Below are 18,430 nucleotides of genomic sequence, written 5' to 3'. Positions count from 1 at the left end.
TGGACCCAGCAATACCACTCTTGGGACTATACCCAAGAGAGGCCTTATCATACAACAAAAGTATATGCTCTACTATGTTCATAGCAGCATTGTTTGTAATAGCCACAACCTGGAAACAACCTAGATGCCCTTCAAATGAAGAATGGGTGAAGAAAGTATGGAATATATGCATATTAGAATACTACTCAGCAGTAAAAAACAAGGACTTCTTGAAGTTTGCAGGCAAATGGATGGAAATAGAAAACACTATCCTGAGTGAGGTAAGCCAGACCCAAAAAGAGGAACATGGGATGTATTCACTCATATTTGGTTTCTAGCCATAAATAAGGGACGTTGCATTCTTAAAGGTATTTACTACAATCTACGGCCATTTTCCAGTCCGCTCGGACTCAGGTCGCAGCAACAGGGGAGAGGCAGAGGCTCCTCCCCACCGAGCTGGAAGGTGGTCCTGGCAGGTTGCCCCGGGCTGGGACAGAGGTCCAGGCCAACAGATCTTGTGCGGTAGTGCTGTGCTTCTCCGCCCTGAGGCCCACGCTGGGAGTGGCCTAGCGTTCTTGCCTTGTCGGTCCTTGAGGTAGGTTCCTGGGTTTGCAGGCTTCGCAGACCCTCAGCGCTCGCCGCCTGGAGCCCCTTGGCCTTAGAACCGCAGCTGCTCACACTCCACTGCAACTCAGGAAGTCTCTGTAATTCAAACCACATGATTATAACTCCCTTCCTTAGCATACCTTCTTCAGTGGCAAAATTCAGATCTCTACCAGGCTTATCCCAGGATGACACATTAAGATTGCCAGAGATGGCAAACCAAAAAGCAATTGTGTCACATTTAGCCAAAAATCTCTCCAAAGAGCTCCGTAACAGCTCGTTAAGAGCCAGAAAAATCAGGTGTGATGTTGAAGCATTCTAAAATCCTATTCTTCCTTTTATTTTCATTTTAAACCCTCCACTTTGATTGTGGCTATACTTTCCTGCTGTACCTTTTCTACAGGTGAGAGCATAAAACCCACATTTATTGTGATTCCTCAATCTTACCAGAGCACCTCCTGCAGCAAGTTCTGGGCTCCACGGAGAGAGGTTTGGAGGTTCCCCATATGCTTGTCCCTGTACGAGGCCACCACGTGCCCCACCCTCGACCAGCAAGGAAAAACGCGACCACCGGAGCTCTTCTTGCAGCAGTTTCCAGGACTTTATTTACAGCAATCTATCTCCTTCTCCTTCTCTCTCTGGACAAACCTCTCCCAGCCCTTAAGTAGGCATGGGCTGCCAACCCCGAACTGCCAGGTGGGCACTGCCCATAGGTTCACGCATATGCAGGCAGCTGATAATCATTGCGTGATCATAGCATAGGTCAGGCCTTAGCCATCTCAGGAGTTGATTATACATCTCCATCAGGTGTGACACCACGCAGGTCGCTACAGGGGGCAAGTGTGCATGTGTCCATATGGTGCTGCAAACAGAAGCAGGGCCTGTGTATACTGAGTTCCCTCCATCCCCAGCTCTCCCTCTTTTGAAGGAGACAGCACCTAAGATTCCTAGGCTGACTCTAAACTGATGACCCTCCTGTCTCAGCCCCCAAGCAGCTGAGACAGCTGACAGATCTGTGCCCCCAGGCCTAGTAGGAAAGAGCTGTGTGGCGAGCCTTGAATGCATCCTTCATCCTCCTGTTCACCTGGGACCTCAGTGCCCCACACCCTCAACAGTGGGCAAATTTTATGTGAGGAGACCTTGTTGGTGCCAAGCTAGATGTGAGATTCAGCCATTACCACATGGTCAAAGGCCAGGTGTCTGAAGACTTTAAGAGCCCCTAGATGACGGAGGGCATGTGTCCAAGAGTGAATACCAGGTACATCTGTACTGCTCGGATACTGACAGGGAAAACTTGCGGCCATACAGTGGTCACAAGCACGGGGGGGTCACAAGCACTCTGCTCCATGTGAGTGGTGGCTGACCCATCCTGTGGGCCAGCGCTGGGTATGGCGCTTCAGAGTCCCTGAGAACTCCTATGGGCATCTCCTTAAATGCATTTTTTTTTGAGGTGGCCAAAATGGCTCGGTGGGTGAAGGTGCTTGCTTCCAAGCCTGCCTGATGACCTCAGTCTGATCCCTAGGGCCCACAAAGTGGAAAGAGAGAACAGATCCCAAAACTGTCCTCTGACCTTTACACTCATGCCCTGGCATGCACGTGCCCAAACATAAAAATGCGTTAAAAAAAAAAGAAAAAAGAAAAACCAACACGTGTGATGTTCACGCCTGCCATTCTAGAACTCTGCAAGCTGAGGTGGGAGGATTTCTGCACGTTCAAAGCCACACTGGGTTACAGATTGAGACCTTGTCTTAGAAAAGCACACAAAACAACAGTGTCCCTCAAGAAACCACCAGACTGGCTAGGCAGTGGTGGTGTGCAGCTTCACTCCAAGCTCCTGGCAGGCAGAGGCAGGTGAATCTCTGAGTTCGAGACCAGCCTGATCTACAGAGTGAGTTCCAGAGTGAGAAACTCTGTCTAGAAACAAAACAAAACATACAAAAAGAAACCCCCAAACATCCTGCTAAGACTGATCTCTGAATGACGTTTAACATGTGTTGAGCAACTGTCAGGCTCAGAAAAGGCTCCCTCTGTCCCCTGCTGGCCCGGAGCTGCCCTGTCTAGGGCATGAGACTGAGTGTGGGATGCTTTCCTTGCCCGTGGTGACCTCAGGTCTCTACTGTCCCCAGTCCTACTCTGCTGGACTCTGGCACAGTATGAATTGATGGCTTCACTGCACCCAAGGTCCCAGTGTCTCAGAACTCAGAAGTGGGCTAGGAGTGGAACAGCGCGGTAGTAGTGAGGCACTCAATAGCTGAGTCCTCAAAAGCCCAAACAGTCTTCACCTGAGATAGCAGCTGGGTGGGTTCCACCTCCAGCAACACAACTGAAAAGAAAGGGAGGATGGAGAGAGGAGGGGAGGGATGGAGAGAGGAGGGGAGGGATGGAGGGGAAAGGGGGAGGCCTGACCCACACCTGTAGAGCTCTCGGTCCTTCTTGGTAATCAAGTCCCTGAGTTCCTCCAGCAGGCGTGACACCTGCCCGCTGGCGTCCGGGGAGGAGATGCCCAGCTTGCCCAGGAGCTGCAGGGTGGTCTTTAGGGCCGGCTCCAGATCATCTGTGGAGATACAGGCTGTTAGCAGGACTCCGGTGCCCAAAGCAGCAGCTGTTTGAGCTGTCCAGAGTTGGCTCTTCTCTCACTCAGGGAACAGGGCCAAAGGGAGGGATCTTAGGAGATCTCACTCGTCCCTGGAGTGTGGGTGCCAAGTGCATGCTGGTAAGGACAAACCCAGTGGGGAGCGCACAGGTGCTTCTGTGACTGCTGCCCAGGAGGCTCCTGTGGACCAGGGGAGCTGGGGCTTCAGGCTGGAAGCCGTTGCTCTGTTCTTTCACCCCCTGTCCTTCCACTACGAGCACAAGCAGGATGCACCTGCCAGATGTGGCTTGGACCTGCACTTCCTGGCCTCCAGATCTAAAGAGCTGAGGTTCTGGTATCTGCAGCAGCTGTGTGTCCCAGGCACAGACCTGCACTACACACAACCCAGCATGGTCATGAGGGTTAGAGGACCTGTTCCTGCTGTGTCTTCACCTCACCTTCAGCGCTAGGGTTGTGCTGGGTACAGACTTGCTAGGGGCAGTTTGGTAAGAGGATCGCTACAGGGTCCAGGTCAACACTGTGCTCTTTTATGGAGCCAGGGTCTCACTGTGTTGTAGCTCAGGCTGGCCTGGAACTCACAGCCTCCCAAGAGTCAGACAATAAATGAAGGTCACTGTACCTTTTTCATTTGTTACATAGCCCAGGCTGAGTAAACCCTGTGCAGCTGAAAAGTCCTAAGGAGGATGTCTGCTCCAGAGAATTGCTCAAGTGACCTCTCAACACCCCCACCCTGTTGGTAGGGCCCAGGGCTCAGGGCTGGTAGATAGGTCACCCTGCCCCCAGAGTCTTCCAGCCGTGAGGTCCAGCTTGGGGTTGGAATCCTGACTCAGCTGCCTGTGTCCTACTTGTTCCACACGGGTTCCAACACCACCCCAGGGTAGAGGCACCTAGAATATGGTGCATGTGAGCCTTGGGGCTCCTTCCTGCTGAGGCAATGCCACACAGCAAGGCTGTTCCTACCTAGGAGTTCCTGCCCACTTCCCTGCATGTGGATGCCCTGCACGGGCAGCTCATGTCGAGTGGCGTCCAAGGCTGTGGCCAGTGTCTTGTATTCCTCCTTGAAGCGCTTTGCTACAGCCTCGAGAGGGCCCAGCACCTCCATCTGCAGGCAGAAGGGGACACTGTAAGACACACCGCTCACTCGCACAAGAAGGGCCAGCCTCCAGGTAACAGGACCCCATCTGACCTGCCCTGGATGGGGCCCTGTTGCTATGCTAAGCTCCACGGTGGGACAACATCAAAGCTGGCAGGTGCCAAGCATTCTGCAGACTGTGTGGCAGAGATAGGTGTCCCATACACAGTACTACACTCGTATCAGGAGACTAAGCAGGGCGGGCAGAATGTGAGTGGTGGAATCCTGATCCTGGCTCCCTCATGCATCCCTAACCTCAGGAGCATGCTCAAACCCACTTGGGCATCCAGGATGGTAGCCAGCTCCTGATGTTTCTGCTGGAGCAGCAGCTGGCGCCGCAGCTCCAGCACCCGCCGCTATAGACGCTCCTTCTCACGGCATAAGGCTGCCAAGTCCTTCTCAGCCTTCTCCTCCAGCAGAGCCAGGTTGTTTTCCATCTGTGGGTCGCAAGACCAACTCAGGTGGGGTGGGGGAGGTGACAGAGGACACACGCTGTTTCGTGAGGCGCAGTTAAGCTCACCTTCACAGACAGCAGGGTCAGCAGCAGTGTCTGAGACTCCATCATGTCCATGGTCTCCTGTGGATCCTGCAAGGGTCCTGCTGTTCAGGTCCCAGTAAGCCATGTTGACCTGGCTCTTCCAGGCATGGCAGAACCCCAACCTCTGTGTACTTTATAGGTTCAAATATAAATAGTGTCCGCGGGGCTGAGGATGGAGTCAGGTCACATCTTGCCCAGAAGACCAATAGCTAGGCAGGAGAGAACAGGTGGGGTTCCAGGAGAGAAGGGAACTCGGGAAGAATCAGAGGCTCTCATAATTAAGCCGGGGAGACTCTGAGGGAGTCAGCAGTATTGAGAGGAAACGAGCCACATGGCAGAATGTAGACTAATACAGGCATGTTATTTTATTTTATTTTTTTAGACAGAATTTTTCTGTGAAACAGTCCTACTGCCCTGGAAATTTCAACTAGGTTGGTCTTGAACTCGCAGAGGTCTGTCTGCCTCCTGAATGTTGGGATTAAAGGTGTGTGCCACCACCACCACCTGGCAGAGCTAGCTGGGAACAAGTCTAGACTAAGGTCAAGCTTTCATAATTAATAAGAAGTCTCTGTGCCATCATTTGGGAACTGGCAGTCTAAAGAAGGTCCAACAACATATGACCAACAATTGTGGTTGGACGTGGTGGCCCTGTCTTTAATTCCAGCCTTCAGGAGGCAGAGGGGTGGATCTCTCTAAGTCCCGGCCAGGTAGGAATATGTAGAAAGACACTGTCCATAAAAGAAAAAAAAGGAAGAAAAAAATCCATAATGGTCTTTTATTTGGGGGGGGGTGTTTGAGATAGGGTTTTTTTTTGTATTTTAATAAATAAAGACTGTCTGAAGATCTGAGAGTAAAACAGTCCCACTGGTCAGCCTTACAGACCAGGTTATGGGGACACACACCTTTAATCCCAGCCCTACAGAGGAATAAGATGGGGGAGACAGTTCTCAGACAAGTCTCATTCTGAGAAATCTGGAGGCAGGATCGCCATTTCAGACTGAGGGAGAGGCAAGAGCCAGTGGCTGGCTGTTTTACTTTTTAGACCTTCAGACTGAAACCCAATTTCTGACTCTGAGCATTTATTAATCATGCTTCAGGGTTTCTTTGTGCAACAGCCCTATCTCTCCCGGAACTAGCTCTTGTAGACCAGGCTAGCCTTAAACTTACAGAGATCTGCCTATGCCTGCCACCACCGCCTGGCTGGAATATTGATTGGTCTTTTAAAAGCAAATTCAGAACTTGTGCTCAATGACACGAGAGCTGCTGCCTGTGGCTGCTGACAACAGGCCACGAAAGCCAACCACTGAAAACCCTGACTCACTAGCGAGAAAATGTCCAAGGTGGAACATACTAGAACAAACAAACCAGAAACAAAATGAGAATTTAACGGCCAACAAGCAGGGCTGTGTGGTGTGTGCTCTGGCAGTCACTTTGCAAGTCTGAAGACCTGAGTTTGAATCCCCAGCATCTACACAGAAACAAATCCACAAGAACGTCTCACCCTAGCAAGGGATGAGGAACACAAAAGGATCCCAAGAGCTGGCAGGTCAGTGAGATCCTGTCACAAAAGAAAGATTTCACTCTGGCATCCATCCATGTGTACATGCATGGTTGTACAACCTGCAACACACACACACACACACACACACACACACAAAAAGGAACAAGGACCAATGCAGAGCAATGCCCACCACCAACTGCCTTGGAGACACCTACTGAAGTCACAAAAGTGTGCCTGGGAGACACGTGGAATGGTGTAGCAGTTCAGGAGGAATGGGAGCACACAGCACAGCCCGAGCACCCCTTATCCACAACTGAAATCTGAAACTCAAGATCATCTGCCCCACACTCAGGGAAAGAGCTGCTCAGCTGGAAGCGGCTCCACTCAGGACCAGCCCTTCTGAGATCCATTCAGCCTCAGGAGAAAGCAACAGGCTAATGTTACCATGACAACAGACACTCAAGACTCCAGCCAGACCAAGGTCACCTGATGGGCTACCAGAACCAAAATGCCTTGTATAGACACATGGGGGCACTGTGGCCAAGCCTTCAAGGTTTCAACAGCTACAGGGTGAATGGAAGCAGGGATAAGTAGCTTGGGGAAGCTGTCTGCAGGGTGAGGTGAGAATCCCTTCCCTTAAACCAGACTTCCAGTCACAGCCTCAGGAATCCTGGGAGCCCTCACCACACTTCCTGGGGCACAGGCCAGGCAGATGGGAACATAACCTTCTGATTGTCATAAACCAAGCCTGTGCTCAGAAGTGCTGCCTGGCCTTGACAGACAACCAGGAACTGGATCCTGTGCTCCAGGGATGTGTCACCACAGGGATGAGCCTGCAGCTGACCCCAACATGTTTCCCCCATTCTTGCAATGCACTGCAGCTTTTGGGGCCTCAGGAAGACCTGCCAGCCTTGCTTATTGACAGCTGAAAAAGCATCACACAGGAAGATGCAGAAGTGAACGTCACCCCTGCCTGTGGCCCACACCGAGTGCCGCTGTCAGTGCCCATCACTCAGGAGCCTCCCGGGTGTGGAGGGATAGTGCTAGAGGACAGATTTGACAGAACAGAGGCCCCCAAAGCAGGAGGGGCAGAGAAGGTACATACGACTGATGGACACTGGTGTCACTCTCACCAGAGACTCTGGACTGTGCCCCAAACCTGGAGGCTGCAAAGGCTCCAATGGTGTCTTCCAGGATCGGGCTGCAGCTGCCACGTGCCCTCCACCCTTTCCTAGTGGCTCCAAGGGTAAAAGACTCCATTACCTTCTTAGTTTTCTTCTCATATTGCAGGTATCTGGACTCAACCACTCTTCCTCCTGCAGATGACACAGTGTTTGTTAGAGAAGAGGAATACTGCACCATGAAGACAGAGCATGAGCAGGACCCCACAGTGGAGAGCCGGGGCCAATGACAGGAAAAGCACCAGCCTTACTGCCCACTGCAGACTGGCTCCTTCAGTCTTCCCAGTATGCACATGGCAGCTACTGCATCTAGTACCTTCATAGGACACTCAGTGTCCATAAGACACTGATGGAACGTCTCTTGTACGTGGGTCCTTGGAGTAGGAGCAAGTGCCAAGTAAGTTCAAAGATAGAAACATTCTAGACCGTGAAAGCCAGGAGCCAGTGGGATGGCTCATTGGGTGGAGAGCTTGCAACCAAGCCTGATGACCTTGGTTCAACTCTCAAGAGCCTTCCTCTTGTGCACCATGGTATCCCCCTCACCTTCAGTAAATAAGTGCAATTTTTTAAAAAAGGAACAGGAGAGATGGCTCAGTGGTTAAGCGCTTGTTGCTCTTGCAGAGGACTGGAGTTAGGGGCCCAGCACCCACAGGGATGCATACAACTGTAACATCAGTTCTGGGAGATTCAATACTCTCTCTGGTGTCCAAGAGCATCTACATTCATGTGCACAACCCTCTCCCACCTACCAAAACACAAAACAACAAATCCCACAGTATTTTGGGTCTACCTCTCTCTGGTGGAGTCCATCTCTGTTTGTGCTTCAGTACAGTAAAGCTGGGATGACCACCGAAGTCTTAATACTCCCACCTTTCTATCTTTAAATCAGAGGGATAAAGATCCACTCCTGTAACCCTAGATGATGTTAACTGTTGTGAGGGAATGGCCATGCTGGCATGGATTTGGGGGTTCTCGCTGACATCCCGCAGAGGCTCTGAGCATAGGTAATGGACATAAAAGGCCAAGTCAGACTCTGCCTGGGGCTTGTGCCAGGAAAAAGCTTGGAAAATGCAGCCCAGATGTAGGAATCTGACCCTGGTTCAGTTTAAACGTGTTGAGCCTGCAGCCAGGACAAACAGGCCCACTGGTCTATGTGCCCAGGCCAGCTCCCAGACCCTTTTTGCCAACCATGGGAGACTCCAGATTTCTCATTACAGCTGGTCTGTGTTTGTTTGTACCTCGACCACTCATGTTTCTCAATTAAATGAAGCTAGCAGATTAAAAAGTAACAATAAAGTTAAAGACAGGAGAAGAGCCCACAGCAGCCCAGGGGCAGGGAAGCTGGGGCACACGTGAGCCGTGTCAGACTCTGTACCTTTGGGTTGGGAAGGCCTATGTCCGTGTTCTTTCCTCCCCACCCACTCCAGCCTTTATCACGGGTGGGACCCTCATGAGACTCACGCACAGATCCAGGCCCCCTTGGTGGTGGCTGGGGCGTCTGGCCTGGCCAGTGTTAACAAAACCAGACAGCATGCAAACATGTCATAGGTTACACACAAAACTGCTGGGCTGGGGCCACTCAGTGGCACGGTGCTCAACTGACACAGTGAGGGACCCAATTCTACTTCTGCCATCGCAGTAAACAAACAAAAATCTGCTGAGGATATAGGTCAGTGGTTTGGTGCTTGCCTAGCAAATGCGGGGCCCTGGGATCCATCCCTAAGACCAAACCCCAAGCCCCAAACCCCACCAGGTCCAGTGATCACTGTCAACCCTGAGGGTCCGAGTTTAGTCCTCTGGACTCCTATGGTGCAATGAGAGAAACAACCACCCAAATTATGCCTAACCCCCATGTGTATGGCATATGTGCTACCTGCCCCACATGAAGTGTAACACACACACACACACACACACACACACACACAAAAGGAGCCTATGAGGCCGAGGAGCACTTGCTCTTCCAGCACCCACACCGGGCAGCTCCACAGGTTTCTGAGTGAACTTGGATCTGTGGCCTGTGCACATCTAGAGCTACACTTTCGAGGGACTTCAACTCTCCAAAGGACAACTACAGTCACAGGACACCTCAGGGACAAAGACAACCCCGAGTCCCCAAAAGCATGCCACTGAGCAGTGGAAGTTTCAGACTTGTCTCTGTCTCCCCTGCCCCCAAGAAACCCCTTTCATGAACTAGATGGCACCCGGGAGGTTGAGGCAGGAGGATCAGGAGCTGACTGGCAACCTGGGCTCCATGAGACTTTCTCAGAGAACAGTAAGGTTCAGCATGTAAGGCACTTGCTTGCTGCCCAGCTTGATTGATGACGAACTGACTTCCACAAGTTCCCTTCTGACTTCTATACTCACGATACAATATGCACACCCCTCCAAAGAGATCAATACAAGTGTAATAAAAAAAATTAAACAAAAATCATTGATGAAATTCTTTCTTCTATCTCTTGTATTCTGTTGGTTATGCTTGTTCCTGTATTCTCTGTTCATTTACCTAAATTTTCCATGTCCAGCCGGCCCTCTGTTTGTGTTTTCTTCTTTGCCTCCACTTCAGTTTTCAAGTCTTGAACTGTTTCCATTATCTGTTTGATTGTTTTTCCTTGGTTTTCTAGGGTATCATTCACAGATTTATTCAATTCTTCAAACTTTCTGTTATACTTCTCATCCATTTCTGTAAGGGCATTCTTTACATGCTGTTTAAGGGCGTCAATCACTTCCATAAAGTCAATTTTTTCTTCTTCTTCTTGATTAAGGTGAACCCAAAGAAAAACATATAGTTATTATCCTGGCTATGGGAAATAGACAAGATTGCTGGGCAAAAAATTGGGATCTTGGGGGTGGGGTGGGGTGGGGGTAAGGGGAGATGGGGAGAGAAAAGTGAGAAGGGGAGGATGGGGGGAACTTGGGGAAACAGGATGATTGGGAATAAAACAAGGTTGGATAGAGGAGCAGGGAATCACATAACAATTAAGGGAACCACCTTAGGGTTGGTAAGAGACTTGAACCTAGAGTGGCTCCCAGGTGCCCAGGGCAATGTCCCCAGTTAGTTCCTTGGGCAGCTGAGGTTAGGGAACCTGAAATGACCCTATCCTATAGTCATACTGATGAATATCTTGCATATCACCATAGAACCTTCATCTAGCGATGGATGGAGATAGAGACAGAGACCCACACTGGAGCATCGGAATGAGCTCCCAAAGTCCCAATGAGGAGCAGAAGGAGGGAGAACATGAGCATGGAAGTCAGGACCACGAGAAGTGCACCCACCCACTGAGACAGTGGGGCTGATCTATTGGGAGCTCACCAAGGCCAGCTGGACTGTGAAAAAGCATGGGATAAAACCGGACTCTCTGAACATGGCAGACAATGAGGGCTGATGAGAAGCCAAGGACAATGGCATGGGGTTTTGTTCCTACTTCATATTCTAGCTTTGTGGGAGCCTAGCCAGTTTGGATGTTCACCTTTCTAGACCTGGATGGACGGGGAGGACCTTGGACTTTCCACAGGGCAGGGAACCCTGACTGCTCTTTGGACTGGAGAGGGAGGGGAAGAGGAGTGGGGGGAGGGGGAGAGGGGTGGGAGGAGGGGGAGGGAAATGGGAGGCTGGGAGGAGGCAGAAATTTTTTTTTTCAATAAAAACAAAACAAAAAAATCATTGATGAAGACAAAACAAAACACTTTCCTTGAAGCGCTCACCTTGTACTCTTCTTCCTTTTGTCTTGGGGGCACCAGTGGCTGCGGGCTTCCTACAAGAGAGAAGAGAGATGAGCTGTTCATCCAGCTACAAGATCTGCGCCCTGGTCCTGGTGGCATTAATGACTCACACCCTACTCCGGGCTCTTCGGGCCACTCGCCTGGGTCTCCACGAGCTGTCCGCACCAGTGTTTGAAGATGAGCTGGCCCGGCCTTCAGAAGACTCCAAAACTGGCTGCAGGGCTCAGCCCCAGCAGGGTACCCATGGCCAGACTCTCTATGCCTTGTCCTGGGAACCTGGGGACCCCCTGGGCCCATGACCACTGGTATCACATCCAGAGTCCTGGGGAGAGCCAGGGAAGGCAGTCTGCCTGCTTCTCCCCAACCCCAGACACAATTGGCTGGAGTTGCTCGTGAGACGCATAGCATGCTGGGCCACAGGCCACTGGACACAGGAAAGGACACCACACTGGTGTGAACTGAGAATCAGGGGCAAGAAGACAAGATGATGATATCACAGAGATAGGTCAGCTCAGCTCTTGCAGCCACGGGCCTTCTTCCCTCTGAGTTTATGGAATCCTTGGCTTATGTCAAAGTTGCCTCCTGATGCAAAACAGCTGCCCATGCTCCAGCTTTCCCCTCCTTGCTAAGAGGGGTAACAAAGGCCAGGGGTGGACAGGTATTCTGAAGGCCTGGAGACCTGGGGCCTTCTGCTTGCATCTCACTGGGCAGACATTGACAAACAACCAGACCTTGGTCCAGGGGAGTCTGAGGATGTAAACAAAAGAGGTTCTTTTATAGATGGGAGGGAGGGTGGGCTTGGGCTCGGACTTTCAGTGACTCTCTATCCATTCAACAGATGAGGAGCCGGAGGCGTCAGTAGGGGCTGTGACTCACCAAGGTCCTCATTCCTGAGCATCAGGGCCTGGACTGGCTCCCAGGTCCTGGGACCTCACTCCCACGTTCCTGGAAGAAGGTTCAAGTCTTAGACCTCCACTTCCCGACACTCCCTGGGGAGTTGTGGATGTTTGAAATTCGCATGTGTGGAGCTCAGAGCAGCCCAAGGCCAGGAGCATTCAGGGATGGCTGGAGTCTCACCATGAGCCCAAGACTGAGTGGGTCTTGCTGCTGCGCCTCAGTTTCCTTATCTGTGACAGAGACGGGAGAAGCTGCACACAGCACCCTCAGTACATGTTAACCATGTGTCTTAGTTGTATTGTTGCTCTGCCTCTTTAAGGCCACTTAAGAAAGAACAGGCTTCTGCTCCGAGCGCCAGGCCTAACCCTACTCCTGGCTCACTTGCATTCTGTGACAAAGTACCTTGATACAATCCCCGTGGGAGCAAGGGCTTGTCCTGGTGACAGTAGAAGCAGAGAGAGGAGTGCTGCCTCGGGTCGCTCAGGCCTTGGGCTGCTCCCACACTCTGGGTGGGCTGACCCGTCTCAGCTAACCATGCCCGGAGGCCGGTCTCCAAGGTGATTCTGGATCTGTTGCTGGCACTTGTGTGGAAGCAGGTGACTGCCTCCTAAGGGAATCGCTGAGGCCCACTCAGCCCAGAGGGCTCCACCCCTTTCCAGAATGTACAGCGCCAGGAATAAACTCAGCTGGCGGCTTGCTTTGTTTTGTTGCCTTTGGTTTTTAAGACAGGGTTTTATGTAGCCCAGGCTGTCCTGGAACACAGCGTAGCCAACAACGGCCTTAACTCCTGCTGCTGCCTCCCCTTCCAAGCCTCAGGACCCCAGGAATCACTGCACCCTAGGCCCTCACTGGCTTCTCCCTCCTCTGGTCTGCTCTTCTCTTCTCAAACCTAGAATATTCTCCAAGGCTCTAACGGGAGTCTGCTGAAGGCTTAAGCTGAGACCTGCCCTCCCCGTGGGCACCGCTCTCCCCGTGGGCACTGCCCTGGAAGCAGAATTGGGAGCCATGATGACTTGGCTCAGTCTCAGCCGCACGGGACTGTCCGGCCAGGCCTACTGGGAGACACCTGATGTGGGTGTGCCAGGATGTGCCTCCCTCCTCCAACAGTCACCACTGGGACTTGGCTTTTATTTTTTTAGACAAGTTCTTTTTTTTTAAAAAAATATTTATTTATTTATTTATTTATTTATTATGTATACAATGTTCTGTCTGTGTGTATGTCTGCAGGCCAGAAGAGGGCACCAGACCTCATTACAGATGGTTGTGAGCCACCATGTGGTGGGAATTGAACTCAGGACCTTTGGAAGAGCAGGCAATGCTCTTAACCTCTGAGCCATCTCTCCAGCCCCATTGGCTTTTAGACTTGAGTTTCTGTCTGTCCTTTTTTCAATTCTCTCTCTCTCTCTCTCTCTCTCTCTCTCTCTCTCTCTCCCCCCCCCCCCCCCATTTCCCTCCGTTTTTGTTGTTGTTTCTTTGCTTGTTTGTTTTTGGACAAGGTCTTATGTAGCCTAAGCTTCCTCTGAGTGTGTGTACGCCACTACACCTGGCTAAGTCATCCCCAGTCACTTTCTACACAGGCTCACCTCACAGTGTCATGTGGCCGAGGCAGGAGGATTGCTGCAAGTTCTAGCCCAACCTGGGCTACCTAGTGAGCCCTGACTTAAAAAATGGAACAAACTCGTCCATGCTGCCAAACAAGGTAATGCAGATTTGTGATACCAGCACTCGGGAGGCTGGAGCAGGAGGATTGCTATGTGTTCATAAACAGACTGGGCAGTGAGCCTCCCGGCCCCTCAGAAGATGAGGCAGGAGAACCCAGCAGGAATCCAAGGTCTCACTTGAGTGCACAGTGAGTTAGTAGTCACTGGGCTACATGGGATTCTAGCAGACTGAATAAAAACCCAACTAACCAACCAACAAACAAAACAACAGTGTAGCTCCTCCGGCCACATGAGGTGGGGGAACAGAAGACATCTTATTGCTAAGATGGGGAAACTGAGGCACAGAGAGGTTGAGAGCACAGTAGGGCTTTTGACTTGGTGGGATGCAGGGAGTCTCCTGCTGTAGCCACACCGAGTTGTGTGTCCCAGGCAGGCTCTGTGGGACCCCGCTGTCAGTCCGGAAGTTTGGCAAATACCAAGGGGTGTGGTTGGGAGCACACTGATTCCTTGTGATTTAAGGCCAAGCACAGGTCGCTGGAGGCCTCTGATCACCCGCAGATGCTCTGAAAAGCGATCCTGGATGTTTGCGGGACAGCTGGGAAGGTGGCCAGGGAGAACAAATGGCGTTTGCTTCCAAGCGAGATCAGATTTGGTGGCTGGCACCACAAGCAGCCTGGGCAGGACCTGGCAGCCCCCCAGCAACAGGTAGGATCAGGGCAGCCCCCAGATCCCTGTGTCCAGGCCTAGTGGCACACTGACAGTCCTGTGCTGACTCTGGCCTCTTTAACTACTGTCTAGCTCTGTTCGTCCTGCACAGCAACCAGCATCTTCATCAGAGCTATCATGAGTGCTCAGGAGACCCTGGGATCCGGCCTGTTGGCTGGTGGCAGTCCCTCAGAAGAGACTGGAGGGGAGGGTCGCTGGTCAGCTCCTGAGAGCTCCCCTCCGTCCCATGTGTGTGTCTCAGCTACTGTGTGTGTTCTGCCCCAATCCTACATGGCGGCTGGGGGATAGGCGGCTCAAGAGGCACTAGTATCCATAGTGTGGAAAGTTAACTAAAGGATATAACAGGTCCCAGACTTTAGCACAACTGACTCCATGATGGAAGTACCACTCAGGCCATGAAACTCAGCATAGACAGCACGACCTGCTAAAAAATAAAACAATAACCTAACCCAGCAAAGTCCATAGTTCTGGGAGAGTCTCTACTCTGCAAGCTCCCCTTCTGGCTGACTGTCCATGTCAACTGAAGCATGCCCACCCAGGGCATGGCTTTGTGCTTCAAAGCTCACCCTGAAAAGGGCTGGGTTACAGAGGACCCCGAACACCAAGGGTGGTCACGAGCCAACTAGTAAAGACTTTCTATTGGCTTAAATGATGTCCAAGCAGTCTTCTCTGATGGCTGCCCTACAACAATGGGGACTCTCTGTGAAGCTATAGGGTCCCCACACCCCTGTAACCATACAGTCCAGGGGTCTCATCTTGCCAGAACAGTTTGAGGGAGCTAATCCTTCACAGACCTGCTAGAACTCAGGTTGATCCTCCTGCCTCAGTCTAAGCGTGGCACCCAGCACCCACTTTCATGCAGTATCTGCTGTCTGCTTGGCTGAAGCCATAAGTGCTGGAGGAAGATGTGTTCACGTTCCTAAATCTCCTGTGACCTCCCTGATGACCTGGAACAAGCCAGTATGGCCCCTCCTGTGTGCATGTGGGCTCTGCACAGGACTGCTTTTCCCCTTTGAGCTTTTTTTTTTTTAATTATTTTATTTATTGTTTTTTGTTTTGTTTTGTTTTTGAGACAGGGTCTTTCTACAAAGCCCCGACTGTCCTGGAACTATGTAGCCTGAATTCATAGACCCACCACTTCTGCTTTGAAAGCACTGGGGTTAAAGGTGTGTGCCACTACACCGAGCCTACTTTTTAAAAAAATAAACATGACCTTTTTATATAATTTATTTAAGTTTATGTGCATTGGTGTGAAGGTATCAGATCTTCTGAAACTGGAATTATAAACAGTTATGAGCTGCCATGTGGTTGCTGGGCATTGAACCCAGGTCCTCTGGAAGAGCAGCCAGTGCTCTGAACCGCTGAGCCGTCTCTCCAGCCCCCACCCCACTTTTTTATTTTTGAGGCAGGCTCTCATGAAGCATAGATTGGTCTACAGTCGTCAAGAATGGCATTGCACTTCTGATCCTCCTGCATCCTCTCCCAGTGTGCCACCACACCCAGCTCACTCTGCATCACTCTGGCCACTGAGCTGCTGGCCCCATGGGGTTGCTGCTGCTGACCCCAGGTGTCCTGCAGAAAGTCTGGAGCTCTAAGCACAAAGACGCTTTGTGTGCCTCTCCAACATCAGACAAAGCCTGAGGGCTTGTTTCCAAAGGCGCCCCATGCCAGCGCAGGTCGGGCTGCTTCCCTTCACCCATGCCCCAAGCTGACCACCATGGAGAGCCAGGCTGCCCCAGGGTCACACCTGTTAAGCTTCAAAATGCCCAGGGTGTGAGGCAGAGGCAGCAAGTATGGTCTCTGTTCAGAAAAAGAAACAAAGGCAGGGGAAGGGCATAAGGTTCAGACATGGGGCCGGAGGGATGGCTCAGCCATTAGGAGCACTTACTGACCCATGCTCTGCTCCCAGCACCCAAGGCACACAGCTGCCTGTAACTCCAGCTCCAGAGGATCTGGTGCCCTCTTCTGGCCTCCAAGGGTCCTGGCATGCATGTGTCTGCACGCGCACGCGCGCGCGCACACACACACACACAAATATTAATTCAAATAAAGGTCTAGATGGCATGTCCGAGTGCACCATCCTGAGCCTTTGGCAAGGGGTGTGAGTCTCACGGCAGGGTTTAGACTACCTGCACATCTGCCTGCTGCACTAACTGGCACAGGGGCTGCACCTTAATTTTTTTTTTGATTTTTCGAGACAGGGTTTCTCCATAGCTTTTTGGTTCCTGTCCTGGAACTAGCTCTTGTAGACCAGGCTGGCCTCGAACTCCCAGAGATCCGCCTGCCTCTGCCTCCCGAGTGCTGGGATTAAAGGTGTGCGCCACCACTGCCCGGCTGCACCTTAATTATTAATTGTTAACCACTGCAGCCAGCATTTGCGACTCCTCAGTTACCAGCCTGCTTCTCAGGCAGCAGCCTGGCTGCTCAGGTTGCAGTGTGGCAGGAATTCTGTTCCCTTAGGCACTGTCTCTGTCGCTAAAGGTAGCTTTAACTAGATCTCTATTGTTATGTTTACAAACAAGACTTGAGATTCAAAGGCTGGGGTGAAAACCTGCTAGCTCAGAGAGGTGGAGTAGCACCTAGCTAACCTTCTGTCCTAGAGGGGCAGTGTTGTCTCCGGACCCAATTAATTTATTTAATTAATGCAAATGCAAATTTTGGGTTCACAGTGTGATCAAATGTCCCCCACCTGCTACTATAGGCTCACAGCCCGCTTTGCAAGGCTGTAAAGTACCCAGCTTGGTTTTGAAGCACTGTCAGTCTTCAGGGCTCTTACTATGAAGTAAAGATTGTTGTTTCTAAAGAGGACCGGTGGCAGGGCTCATCAGGCAGAGCCCACATGGCAGAGGGCGTTGTGTGACCCTACCTAAGGAGATAAACTCATACCAACTGATTCCAGATGGGAACCAACCACAGACCAGTACAGTACCAGCTTGATGAAGCACTGAGTTTTATTTGGGTCACTTACAGAGCAGAAATGACTCACAGACAGCTACATCAGCAGACCCACCCCGCAGGCAGCTTCATAGGTTGGGGTCCTTTCCAGGTCACTCAGCTTGTCTGAGCTGCTCTCAGCAGCTTATACACACCTGGGGGGATGAGGCCTAGAGCATCTGGTCAGTTCAGAGATGGAGCTGTTTCCTTCCTCAGGGAGGGAGCCTCAGAGAGACAGCCACACAGCAGGAGGGAACCGACTCCTGGAAATTGTCCTCTGACCTCTGCACGTGGCACTCAGGAATCCCTCTCCCCACAAATAAATAAAAGTTAAAACTGTTTTAAGTTTGGGGCCAGAGAGATGGCTTGGGTTAAGAGCACTAACAAGTCCTCCAGAGAGCCCAGGTTCAATCGCCAGTGCCCACATGGCAGCTCACAGCAGTCTGTGACTCCAGGTTCAGGGTTCCTGACACACTCACACAATTGTGAGGAGGGGAGCACCAATGCACATATAATTTTAAAAAATAATTTAAGTTCACTGTCATTCTGGATGGGCTGCACAAAAACAATCTCCAGAAAATTCCAAAATTTAAAATAAATTAAAAAATAAATCCTGAGGCTGAGGCTGCACCTTGGTTGGCAGAGGGCATGCCTGGCATGCACAAGAACGGAACCTGGTTCCAGGCTGACCGCCACACAAACCAGGTGTGGTAGAGCTCGAAGATCACCCTGGGCTGCACGGCGGGTTTTACAACAGTCTGTGCTTGACGAGACCCTGATCTTATAAATAACATAAAGGCCCTGCAGAGGAAGAGTTTCGTAGCCAACACCCATGTCAGGGAGCTCCAGGGGATCCCATGCCCTCTTCTGGCTTCCAAGAACACCCACATTCACACACACACACACACACCCACACACTTTAAAAAAAATCTTCAAAGAAAGAAAACAAAAGACCACACATG

General features: G+C 51.3%; 1 pseudogene; it reads right to left on the bottom strand.

Moving 5' to 3' along the window:
• Positions 1-1,194: 1,194 nt before the first annotated feature.
• On the bottom strand, positions 1,195-11,547 carry LOC126491827 (HAUS augmin-like complex subunit 8; annotated as a pseudogene).
• Positions 11,548-18,430: the final 6,883 nt, after the last annotated feature.

Source organism: Alexandromys fortis, unplaced genomic scaffold (assembly GCF_014885135.2).
Source record: "Alexandromys fortis isolate MF-2015 unplaced genomic scaffold, M_Fortis_MF-2015_v1.1 scaffold_284, whole genome shotgun sequence".
NCBI lineage: Eukaryota > Metazoa > Chordata > Mammalia > Rodentia > Cricetidae > Alexandromys > Alexandromys fortis.
Note: the sequence above shows the minus strand (reverse complement) of the source record. Positions and strands in the feature narration are given on the sequence as shown.